The sequence below is a fragment of the Macaca mulatta genome, chromosome 5 (genome assembly GCF_049350105.2).
Source record: "Macaca mulatta isolate MMU2019108-1 chromosome 5, T2T-MMU8v2.0, whole genome shotgun sequence".
NCBI classification, from domain to species: domain Eukaryota; kingdom Metazoa; phylum Chordata; class Mammalia; order Primates; family Cercopithecidae; genus Macaca; species Macaca mulatta.
The window spans coordinates 72,987,217-73,000,872 of NC_133410.1; positions in this window are offsets into that span (position 1 = coordinate 72,987,217).

The following is a 13,656-nucleotide window of genomic DNA, read 5'->3' on the forward strand; positions in this document are numbered from 1 at the left end:
GCACAGGCTTTTAATAATTTTCAACTAAATTTTCACCTTGAAATACTATGAGCTCACACTTAGGATTTCCTAAGAAAACTTTCTTGTCCCTCCTTAGTAAATTAATCTCAGTTATCTTTCTTGTTTCTCTTTGTCTGACTAGCTAACCATAATCATCAACACATACCCTGGAAGATATGCATGTTATTAAAAGCATTTGTTTCAAACTGTCAAAATTAAAAGGATTTAATCAGGCTAAACATGGTATATCTGAAATGTTTACTTGAGAGCACTAGTTGACAAGAGAATGTAAATAGCCTCCTCAGCCCTCTCCATTCATGGAGGAAATATAATGGCATGTCCCACCTCTCAGTGTTTATATTCATTTCAGTTAAACAGTTTGGTGTGAGAGCAATTATCACACCATATGTAAATAAAGACATAAGTAGAAATAAAATTAAAGCACAAAAAATAAGCAAAATAAATTTAAAAGAATCCACAGAATGCTACTCTTTAAATTCGGTATGAAAATAATTTGACACCAAAAGGATTGATTCCCCAAATTCTATTGCAGTCAGTAGTTATAAAGTTCCCTATAATGCTCAAACTTCTATTTTAATCTACAGTATATAAAATATTTTTTAAGTGTTTGCTGTATCTGTCCATCTAATATACTTATAATTTCATATTTACAAACTCTTATTGGAGGTTGGCAATGCAAGTATTTAACTCTTCTGAATATTCTGATAACATCAAGTGTTATCAAAACCCATCATTTTAGAAAATGTTTTTGAAAGACCATTTTGTGTTTAATTAAACTAATGCTGCGATTCGTAATCAATGAAGCAATCTCTTTACCTTTCTTTAGAACTAAAACAAAATCCTATATTTGCCAAAATTTCTAACATAAGACCAATATAAAAGCTAAACAGTAAATGAACAAAAATTGGAAATGTATATTCTTGTTATTTAAGCTACTGTAAATTACATTATTATGTTAAATTAAAAAGGCTCATTTTCATTAAGTGAATGCCAACTGTTATCCTGCTTACAATAAAGGTAAAAAAAATTGTGCTATTTAGATAACATTTATTAAAAATATTTAGAGTATTTTACTATTTAACGAGTAATTATGCTGGATTTGAAATGCAAAGGAAACTGAAAAATACCCATAAAGAGAAAATGAAAATGTTCTAACATATCAATATCCAAGAAGAATCATCTATTTACAGTGGATTCTTCTAGTCTCTTGCCCATATCTATAACATGTATAGACTGATAGATTAATTAAATAAAATATGTAACATACATATATATTAGTCCATTCCCATGCTGCTATGAAGAAATACCCAAGACTAGGTAAATTATAAAGAAAACAGGTTCAATTGCCTCACAGTTCCACCTGGCTGGGGAAGCTTCAGGAAACTTACAATCATGGTTGAAGGGGAAATAAACACATCCTTCTTCACATGGTGGCAGGAAAGAGAAGAATGAGAACCATCAAAGGGGTTAAAGGCCCTTATAAAATCATCAGATCTGCTCAAAACTCATCCACTATCATGAGAACAGCAGCATGGGGCTAACTGCCCCTATGATTCAATTACTTCCACTGGGTCCCTCCTAGAACACGTGGGGATTACGGGAACTACGATTCAAGATGAGATTTGGATGGGGACAGAACTAAATCCTATCAACATACGTATGTATAAGAAATAGGCACAAATATATACCTCACAAAACCTATCATACAGAGTATCTATACAAAGTATCTATAATTTGTACTATGGATACAGAGTATACAAATAAATAATGTAATATTTATTTATAGATATTCTGTATCTATAATACAAATAGATATAGATACTCTGTATCTATAATAGTCCAATTTGTATTAAGTATAATATATTATATATATTATATATATTATATATAATACTCCAATTTGTATTATAGATACAGAGTATCTGTAATTTGTAACTTGGTTTTTTGAAACACATACATATATAGTGGATATACACAGTTCATACAACTGTTCTGTTAATGTTTGGATAAGAAACAGTAAAAATATGTATCATAGATACTTTAATTTTATATTATTTAAACTACATAATTTTAACTACTTATAATATCTTTCTACCTAGCCTAAATGTTGTCCAAATTTTCTACTTATTGCTAGAAATAATTCAAATCTTCTAAAGGCACTATATCTTGGGTAGAGAATTTTCATCTTATCTTACTTTAAATTTGAGTGCTGATAAATATCTGGTTCACACACATAAGTCTTGAAAGGTTAAGGGTACTATCAATGCCAATAATTTCTACCACTTTTATATTGCTTTATATTTTATAAAATAATTTTTATAATCACTAATAATATCACTGAGGTAGATATTATTAGTAGCAGAACTGTGTGAATTTAGAATTTAAGAAGACTTATCTGAAATCAACATTGCTACTATCTAGTGGTACTATTTCTGATAGGTATCTCAGATCCCTAGTTTCCTTTTCTTTAAGAAAAACAATATTGCCCATCCCCTGAATTAATTGGGGTGAATTAAATGGAAACCAATTCATACATGAATTGCTTAACACTATGTTAGTACACGGTAAGTATTTTAAAATGTTGTCCTGTGTTACAATCTGCTTTCTTTTCAGATGAGGAAATGGAAGCATGGAGAGATACAATCACATATCCAAGTTTACTCAGTAATAAAAACAGAGTTGGACATTGAATGCCAGTATTTCATGCTCAGTACCACTTTTAAACATTGCCCTTCTAACGTTGAGTGCCGTCTACTGACAAGAGGTATGAAAGAGAAATGAAAGACCTAATATAGGCTCTCAGCTCAGAACTGCAGAATGAGGGGAGAGCTGGATATTTTCCCTGTGTCTGACACTATGTTCAAAACTATAAGGGAAATGACTACAATCCTCAATGTTATAAATGTTCATAAAATATATGAAGGGATTAACAGAGTGAAGTAAAAATAAAAATGATATTAATTCTGCTTTGATACCAATTTCAAATACATTGTTCTCCAAAGTTAGCAAGGGTAAGACAGCTTTTGTATAATACTACTCAATACCAAACCGATTCTGTAAAACTTTATTCATAATATACAATCTGTAGAAATTCTGTGTTGGAGAAGTCTACCTACTATGCAATATTATAGCATTTAAAAGCTATTTTCTATATTACTATGACCAAATTGGCATAAATATTGAACATAAATTTAATGTTCACTAATTATATGTGAAATGTAGAAAAACATTTTTAGTGTGCTAGTTAAATGGATTGATGGAATCTTGACGAAATTTGACAATGGACTCTCTTCTCTTTTAGTAAGTGTTAACTGTCTTTATTAAAAAAAATACTGTCCAAAATTAGATTAAAAGTAAAATATTTAGAATACTCATATTTGGGTTAAAACTGTATTTCAGTACTGATAGTAAAACTGCAATGAACTACTAAATAAGTAAATGCATACATAAATAAATAGCCTTTTATGACCTTCACTATGTCTGAGATCTAAAAATCTATCTTAAGGCCAAAATAGGCATATACACCCTTCAAAAAATATGTTATCCACCCTAAACACTTACGTCAAATGAATTTTAAAACTCAGTTGTTTTGTCTTTACTGGAAAATCACAATATCTTGAAGATGACTCGGAACTTCCATATAACCACATCCATTCTTAACTTTATTACATGCAGAAATAGCAGAAAAATCAGGGAGAACAAACAAGTGAGATTTCAACTTGAACAAAGCCTAATAATAGGGGATAACACTATGCAATCGTCACTAGCCAAGATCTGGTCCACAATGTTTCAAGGTTGAAACTGGATTTACACAGATAGCCAGAATGGATTTGGTCTGAGGAGACTGAATCACACTGATAAATGAACAAGATAACTACTTATAAAGCAGATTTCAATTAATTAATTAATTGAGGGGGATATATATTTGCCCAGAATATTCATGTTCTTCTATCTCCCACAACCCTTTATGTTATCAAGATCACAGAGAAACGAATTCATAATCAGAATCTGTCCAAATACAGCACTAGAGTAAAGGGATACAGATGCTGTGCGCCGAGGGTAGCAAATGGAATTGATTTGGGGATGGATCGAACTTCAGATTCACCTAGGGAGATAATATGTGTACTTCATTCTCACCCTAATCTAACACTTGATAGAAATTTAGGGGTAATAAAACACACATAGCTTTTTAAAAATAATATACCCTAAGAAGCACGTGAAGCTTGAACAAAAAGATCCTCAGGTGATTCTGATACGCATTTTGAGAACTACATGTTTCGAGAGATATTTCTTCCATGCCATCTAGCTGGAAGAATTTCGCTACGGTGCTAGAGAATATGCCTTTCTAGCACAGTAATTCTCATACCTGGAAGATAGTCAGGTCCACCTTGAGCAGTATTAGATAAACCTCATAAGCCTATTTCACTTTTCTCGGAACAGAGAAAGTTGTAATGGTATAATTTTGTTGTAATACAGTATTTGTAGCTATCAAATATTAAATATATATTTTATTTTGGGCACTGTGTTAGTTCCTTTTTATTGATTATCTATTTTCCTTGTTTTATAAATGAGAGATTTGGAATGAAGTGTATTGAATAACTTGATCATTGTTACTTACCTACATATTAAGTACCATAACTGGGATTCAGACACTTCCTTAAAATTTAAATCCTTATAGCTCAGTTGTGCTTACTAGGAATAATGTCCATAAAACAACTTTCTGGTATTTCACAGAGCGCTATTTTGTACTTGACAAATAAGTGCTCTTGAGTTGTAAATATATTGCGGAGACATCTGCACTTATATTGTTATTGCATAACAATATAGTTGATATTTCAGTTATATTTTAATCCTGATAATAAAGCTTATTTAGATTCTAATGAGTCCTGCTTTCTTTTTTTTTTCACCACATTGTGAGCAGTTTTGGATTGGTTATGCTGCTTATAAGCAGAACTGAAAATGCATCCAATTTTTTACTATGTTAACCATATTACTTTACTGATGGTTAACCCAGTTTTTTAATATGTTAACCATATTGATGGGTTAACCATCAGTAAAGTAATGTGGTTAACATATTAACAACTAGACGTAATAGGATTGAGGATGGACTTAAAGAAGAAATTACTAGGAGACACTTCAGAGTAAAGTTTTGGCCTTAGCCTTAGAAATGTCAAATCCTATTCTAAGTGAACAGATTTTTCTAACTAATTGTCACTTTCTGAGAGTGGAAGAGAAACAGCAATATAGAATCCAGCTCTTTTGCAGCATTTTGAATGACTTCAAAAGACGATTTTGACAGGCTTTCCCCCCACCCCTGAATTAACTATACAAATTGTTAATCTCTGGAAAGCTGTTCACATTTACACAGTTTGATTCTCTATCTTGTGAAATGATAGATATATTAATGTCATCAGGGAATAAGTAGGAAGCAAATGGTTTTCTAAGACCCAGAAGAAAGTACTTTAATGACACTATCATGTAAAATAACTCTTGATCTGTAGCAAGAATAGATTATTTAAAAACAACTGTACTTTCAATAGTGTATGAGAATTTACATTATGAAGCCTGCATTATGGTTTGTAATAAAATCCAGTGTTAGAAGTACCATGATAGTATCAGAATTCTCTCTGGAAAGGATTCTGAAGTTCATGCTAAGGTAAAGTACAGAGCTTTCTCTCTTAAGGGCTTCAGTCTCCATTGTCTCTGACAGCCCTGCCATGACCAGATACATTCTTTCTTATGACATCTGAATGCAGCACAATATCAATTTCACATAATTTAAATGAGAACCATGTTCTATTGCATTTGTGCTTATGCTGTAAAATCAAGATTCATGAGGGCTCCAGGGGAATCAGACTATGAATGTGTTATAAGTGAAATTGCTAAAGGCCGTAAAACTAAAGAAGCCATGTTATGACAAATTGGGACTCCCATTACAAATACAAATCTAAAAAAGTATGTGCCATGTTGTAAGAGATTATAATAAATAAACATAAAAATTTATATCCTTTTAATTAGATTTTTTAGCATTTTAAAGAAAAACATTATTTCAAAAATCTTCTGCTGAGATTGATTGTGAAACATCAGAATGTTTGTGATGACTTATAGCTGAGATATATTTGGTTTTCACAATGAAACTTGCATGAGTTTTACTTGACATTCCTATGTAATTAATCTATGCTAAAATAGGCATTTTTCAGTTAGATGATAGTTTCCTCAAAACAGACCTTTCTGAATTCATACAAACACAAAATAAAGGCGTCTGTCATTACATCAACTTCCAGAGATTAAGATGCTCATTGTTTAATGTTGTTAAATTTTTACGCTTACTTTATCTACCAAAAACATGCATTGTTATCTGCATAGTTATTTCTGATATTTCTAGTTAACACAATATCTTTTTTACTGAGTGCAGTATTTATTTTTAGGTACACTAAGTAGTAGTATCTTTTCTTTAGGCCAATACATTTTGAATATATTGTAGAGGTTTTAGATATGATATATTGTATTTTCTCTATTTGCCTTTATATATCTGAATCAACCTTTAGTTAGAATGTAAATGATATAAATAATAATTATTACCCCAAATGAACTTGTTATCACGTGTTATATTAGGATCATATTAGTTCCTGAATCAACACTTTGTCATATATATATATATATATATATATATATATATATATATATATATATATGTTTGAAACAGGGTCTCACTCGGTCACCCACGTTGGAGTGCAGTAGCGTGATCATGGCTCACTGTATCCTTGACCTCCTGGACTCAAGCAATCCTTCCACCTCAGCCATCCAAGTAGCTGGGAATATAGGAGCACACCACAACGCCCAGCTAATTTTTTGTATTTTTTTTTAGAGACAGGGTTTCCTTATTTTGCCCAGGCTGGTCTTGAACTCCTGGACTCAAGTGATCCTCCCATCTCAGCCTCCCAAAGTGTTGGGATTACAGGTGTCAGACACCCTGCCTGGCATTTTGTGATATTTTTAATCATATTATTTGATTCATTTTATCTATATATAACTACATTCATGAGCATTAGAAAAGAGTAAGTCAACATAAGCCACTAAACACTAAACATTTTGATTATGTTCTCCATTAAAATAATTCTAGCCAATGCACTTTGTCTTGTTTAAAATCAATTTCTACTAAAAGTGCTTATTGACAGCACATGCTTGATTTAAGGGTCCTTAGTATGACAACAGCCTTTGAATTTTTAAACGCCCATTGTGAAAAAGTGTGACTGCTAACTGAAATTAATCTGATGGTCTTGTCTTGTCAATCAATGTGGTTCGAGTATCAAAAAACCTGTGTGTCTCTTATTTCATACTTCCTGTCCTCTCTTCCACCATCTTCCTTATGGATGGTTGCTATATTTAAGTTTCTCACCCTCAGTCATAATTACTCCTATTTCTCTCCCACAATACATTCAACCTCATTACTTGATAAACTCTTCCCATCAGGATGATCTAATGTCTGGTTCTGTTTCTTCTTCTTTTAAATGTGTTTATTTTGTTTAGTAGGCCATTTTTTTTTTCCAAACTCAGATTTCATACCCACTTTTTCCTCTCTCTAGCCTCCTTTTATTCACTGTTCCCTCGGCTCATTCCCTGCTTTTCACTGGACAATTTGTTAAATGCCACTTTGTTGAAATGTGCCTTTCCCTGGGTTCTCAATCTGAGTGAAAGTTTTCCTGTTATTCACTCTCCAGTTAACCTACGCTTTTCCTTTACATTACTTGCACCATTTATATATCTATTCAATTATTTGATTGACAACTATTTGTTTCATGATAAAAACAAAGCCAATCAAACAACAAATGTTCTATGTGGACAAGTCCCATGATTTTTGGCTTTATACCTTGTGTTAAATAGTACAGGGACAACATTTTGAATAAAATAATAAATTACTGTCAGTGTAAACACTACCTCAATGTGAAAAACAATGATTTGTGAAATATCTAGAAAAGTTATTTTATGTATTATACTCAAACAGGATCCATAGTGAAGGCAAGTGAGTTGTGGTAGAGATATACACTTTACACAGTTATCTGAATCCCATTCATGGTATTTAATGGCTTTAACATGACCAAATTATTCTATGTATTTTATTCTGTTTTCCTCATCTATAACATGGGAAAGATGTGCACAGTGCCTAAATATTGTATTTGTGTGATAATCAGCAACTATTTTTTTGTATTACAGAACAACTATATTATTAGATCTTTCTTTAAATTTAACATTAATAAGTGAAATAGACTCAAACTGCTCACAATTCTTTCTTATGCTGTGTGGTATTAAGTTCTTTTGCCTTTTGTTCGTTGGTCTTTACTGCTTCAAGCAAGGCCATTTAGTGATATTATCTTACTCGTCATTTGTATGCCAAAGTGACGATCTTAACTGCAATTCAATGTTTTGTTAGACTCACGCAGCACTCTATTTTACAGATATGTTTATAGATTAGGTTTTTCAGAATCTGTAACAGCTATTGGAAAAATTAGTCATTAAAAAAACGAGATCCCAGAGTGGTGGCTCATGCCTGTGATTCCAGCAATTTGGGAGGCTGAGGTGGGTAGATCATGAGATCAGGAGTTCAAGAGCAGCCTGGCCAAGATAGTGAAACTCTGTCTCTACTAAAAATACAAAAATTAGCTGGGCCTGGTGGTGGGCGCCTGTAATCCCAGCTACTCAGCAGGCTGAGGAAAAGAATTGCTTGAACCCGGGAGGCGGAGGTTGCAGTGAGCAGAGATCGCGCCACTGCGCTCCAGCCTGGGTGACAGAGAGAGACTCCATTTAAAAAAAAAAAGAAATATATTTTTCATAATTATCATCCTCTTATTATTGTGTGAACTTTTAGTATGTTGTAGATATGTGTATATGTGTGCCTCTGTGTGTGAAGGGTCCGGCATATGTATTGTTGGAACATAAATATGCTTTCATAGTAATCAGAGATACTGTCCTTCAAGTCAGGCCTTAGTCCTAAGTATTTGGTCATAGATGAAGTTCTTCAAATTTCTTGGGGGTAGGGGGATGTAATTCTTTATCCTCTGTCAGCAGAGGTAAAAGTGATAAAATAGCCTACTTTGTCAATATATTATTGTAAGAGTTTTATGCTCACAATAGTATTTATGCAAAAAGAAATATGATAGAAAAATAGACTTTAACTGATTAAATTAGACTTCCATTTACTCTCATTAGGAAAACAAGCATGAACTGATGCTTTAAACACTAAGGTGGCAAAAAATCAGGAATTTTTTATCTCAATTTTTTGAGATTTAGCTCAAAAAGTAATTAAGCTGATTTAAACATGTTTTGGCAATTAAGTTTTAGTCAAACTACATGGTCTTAATCAATGGCATGTAGCCTAGTTTAAATGGTAACTGAAACCAGTGCAGTGCAGTGGTGCAATCATGGCTCACTTCAGCCTTCACCTCCCAGGCTCAAGTGCTTCTGCCACTTCAGTTCCCTCAATAATTGGGACTACAGGCTTGTTCCACCATGCATAGCTTTTTTTTTGTTTTTGTTTTTGTTTTTGTTTTTTGTACAAACAGGGTCTTGCTATGTTGCCCAGGCTGCTTTCAATCTCCTGGGCTCAAGCAATCCTCCCACCTTGGCCTCCCAAAGTGCTGGGATTACAGGTACAATCCACTACACTTGACCAAAAATAAATTGTAAAGGCACTTTTTTTATCTGTAGCATTATGCAACATTTATTTCTCAGCAAGCTTATGTTATTAAAAGGTACACAAGATATCACTTGATCTATTTTTTTCCCCTCTGAAAATGCTTGAGAAATGCAATGTTTTTGGAGACAGATTTGTTAGCACCAACTGATCTTTCCTTTTTTGGTACTCCTATCAGACAATGACGATGATTAAAAGTGATGAATAGCAGATGCATTTGAATCTATAATTGAATAGTTTTAAGCATAATGACATTTTACCTCATGTTGTATTGACTTGTAGAATCCTGACGTTCAGCAAGAGCAAACATTCATACTAGAATGACTTATCTGTGGTCCCAGGTTGGCACCTCCAAATAATCTTGTTGCAGCTGGCAACCTTTGAATCACAGACTAAAGTCAAATCATAAGCTGAAACTTGTGTCATATTGAAATGCATGGTATGCACCAGCCTTGGAGTATATATTATGCGTTTGCTTTTCAGAGGATTATGTTTTTTTCTTGCATTAATAGGACCAGATGTTGCTGTTAATACATCTGGGAAACACATTTTTCTTTGTTTTGGTGTCAGATGAGAGGATGCTGTCAACTCTGGCAAAGTGCATCTTCATATTTCTCAAGTTGCAGGGGGCACCAGGAAGATAGATAGCTATTAATCACAGAGTGGAATGTAGTGTTTTGGGTTATTGGAACTTTGATTGACCAAGCATTTTACATTACTACACACTGTATTATTCAGGGACTCTACAATCTTCAGCAATTTTCAATAAGTACTGGATGGTGTGTCTTTTATCTGACATTGCTAGTGTATTGCCTGGAGTAGATTTTGAATGTCAGTCATTTGAATTGATGAGTGAATGGGAAGCAACTACCAACCACTTATCTGTTTTTCTTATGCACACTGTGATTGTGTTATTTGCTTGTCTCTGTGAGACAATATGGTACTTTAAAAAAACAATATTGGCAATCAGAATATCAGTGTTACTTCTAATTTTGTGACACTTTGGCTGGTGATCATATTTGTCAAAGTCTTAGATCCTTGAATTATCAATGAAGGAGGCTGATATAATAATCTCCAAGGCCCTTTGATTGCTAAGATTCTATGATTTTCTTTGCCTTTGAGATGAAGACAAAATTAACTCATAGCTCATGTGTCTTTTGAAAAGAAAACTCTACATTTAAATGCCTTCCATTGCATCCCACCTTATTCCTCCCATCACTCTTTTTGATCCATCCATTTTCACATTTTGAATTGAAATGCATTTTCCATTCCAAAAAAATTTTAGTATTTATTTTCTTATTTTCTGATTTTAAAGTCCATAAAAAGTATATATGATAAATATTAGTCTCATTATATAATTATTGTTGTTATTATTTAGTCATTCTTCTTTTAGAGATAAGGCAATTGAAAGGTTAAGTGAACTGCCTAAAGTTGTCCGGTTAATAACAGGAATAGAACCCAGTGTAGAATCTAGGTCATTTGTTTTGACCTAGATTCTACAAGGTCATTCAAGGACTAACCTTGAATATTGACTACACTTGGAGCTAAACAAACTTTCATTACTCTGTATATAACCTCTGTATTCTGAAAATTTACAGTCTAAGGCTCACAATGCCACTTTGATATAGGTAAAACATGTACATACACAAACTCAAGAAACACTGGAAAAATAGATGCAGACAGTAAGCAGAAAGATGGGTAAATGCAAACTGCAAAATGAAATATTAGGGGAAATTATGAGCTACATATGTTACATTATTAGTCATATAAACTAATCTCCCATTCTGTCAAAACCATTAAGTCCCCAAGTAAGAATTCAAACTTCAGAAGCCATTTATGACAAGTTAAAATAGTAATTAAAGAGAAGAAAATTAGGAGTGACAGAACTATGATTCTTGGTATTTTGCATTCAGGTGGGTGACCTTGGGTAAATTAAAGAGATTCTAGTAGGCCATGGTTTTTTCATCTGTAAAACAAGGATTGGAGTAGAGAGATAGTAACGCTTTTTAATTCCAAAGTTTTGGGATGTAATTAAAGAAGAGGAAGAAGAAGAAGAAGAAGAAGAAGAAGAAGAAGAAGAAGAAGAAGAAGAAGAAGAAGAAGAAGAAGCAGCAGCAGCAGCAGCAGCAGCAGCAGAAGCAGCAACTCAGTAAACTCATCAAAGAATATATCAGGAAGTCAGCAGAGAATTAACCAGTAATATAATAACTTAAGTTCTGATTCCTGAATGTCTGCATTGTAAATTGTTGAACCATACTAAAATCTCTAAGCCTCAGTTTCTTCATCTGATTTTGAGATGATGTTGGTACTTTCCCCAGAGGGTTTTTGTGACCATTAAATAAGTTAATACATGCAACACCTTCAAAAACATGCCTAAAACAAAATTATACCTCACATTTATTGAATCCTTCCTGAAGACAATAATCCTTCAGAAGGGTAGCCATTATTTTTACTAGGAGTAGAGTGTAGTTTTATAGATCTGTTTACAAGTACATATACTAAAATATAGGATGAAAATTGAATCTCATGCTATTCTTATTCTTGGAATAGCCTCACTATCAATCTCTAGCTTCTCCTTTTTTTTTTTTTTTTTTTTTTTTTTTTTGAGACGGAGTTTCACTCTTGTTGCCCAGGCTGGAGTACAATGGCGCGATCTTGGCTCACTGCAACCTACACCTCCCAGGTTCAAGCGATTTTTCTGCCTCAGCCTCCCTAGTAGCTGGGATTGCAGGCATGTGCCACCACACCTGGCTAATTTTTTGTATTTTTAGCAGAGAAGGGGTTTTTTCATGTTGTTTAGACGGGTCTCGAACTCCCAACCTCAGGTGAGCTGCCCGCCTCAGCCTCCCAAAGTGCTGGGACTACAGACATGAGCCATCATGACCGGCCTACTTCTCCCTTTTCTTCCTTCAATTCAGCCTTAAAACTATGACTAAACTTGTGAATTTTTCTGTGGTTTTAACAATAAAAAGGGTTATTTATTCCTCTGTCCGTTTTGCTCTACACATTCCAAAGTTTATTTATTTTCTTTTCAGTATATGCGTTAGTTTTGTTTTGGGCTTAACCTCTAAAATTCTCCCTTTAAAAAGAGTCATTTGTTAAAATTTCATGGCTACTTTAAAGTTTATTTCTAATCTACCTTCAGTACTAAACTACTTCATTCTTCTCCAAATTTTCTTTTCTGTTGGTTTCTATGACACTGCACTCCCTTGGTACCTCTGTTTGCACTCTACTTTAATCTTCCCAGCTTTTGAATGCAGGCTTCTCTCCATTTACAAGTCATTTTTTTTTTTTTTTTTTTTTTTTTTTAATCCTAAGACTTCAAATATCACCTTCGGTGGCTGATGCCAAACTCCATGCTTCTATTCCTTCCCTCACTCCGGAACACAAGACCTGCATTTCTAAAAGTCTGTTAAACATTTCCCTGTTGTTGTCTTCAAACTTTTCAAATACAGTTTATCTAAATAGGACTCACTTTATTTTCCAATCTGCCTTTTACCTCAAATATAATCATATTCTCTAATTTTCAATATTATTTAGTGGCACTTTATTTGACTCTATCCTGCAAGCTCTAAAATCTTGAACTTTTACTCTCTGCCTCACTCTCCATTCTCTGTCAAGTAAGGTTCAAATTCTTTAAAATTCTGTCTTTCAAACTCTCACATTTCTCTGCCCCTTTCATGCTTATAAAAATCCTTCTTTCTTCTTGAGAGAGGGATTTGTGCATGTGTGATAGAATCCTTCACTAAATCCTGAGCACATGAAGGTCAAAGACAATGCCTTAATGACATCGTGACTGTCACAGCATGTAGAACCGTATTTTCTAACTAAGAATCTTTAATACAGTATATGTGTGTTTAATGGGTTTTTTTAGCTATTTAATTTTGAAGGAATATGTGCATCTTATTTTACTCATTTTAAAAAAACACAGCTGTTTATAAATG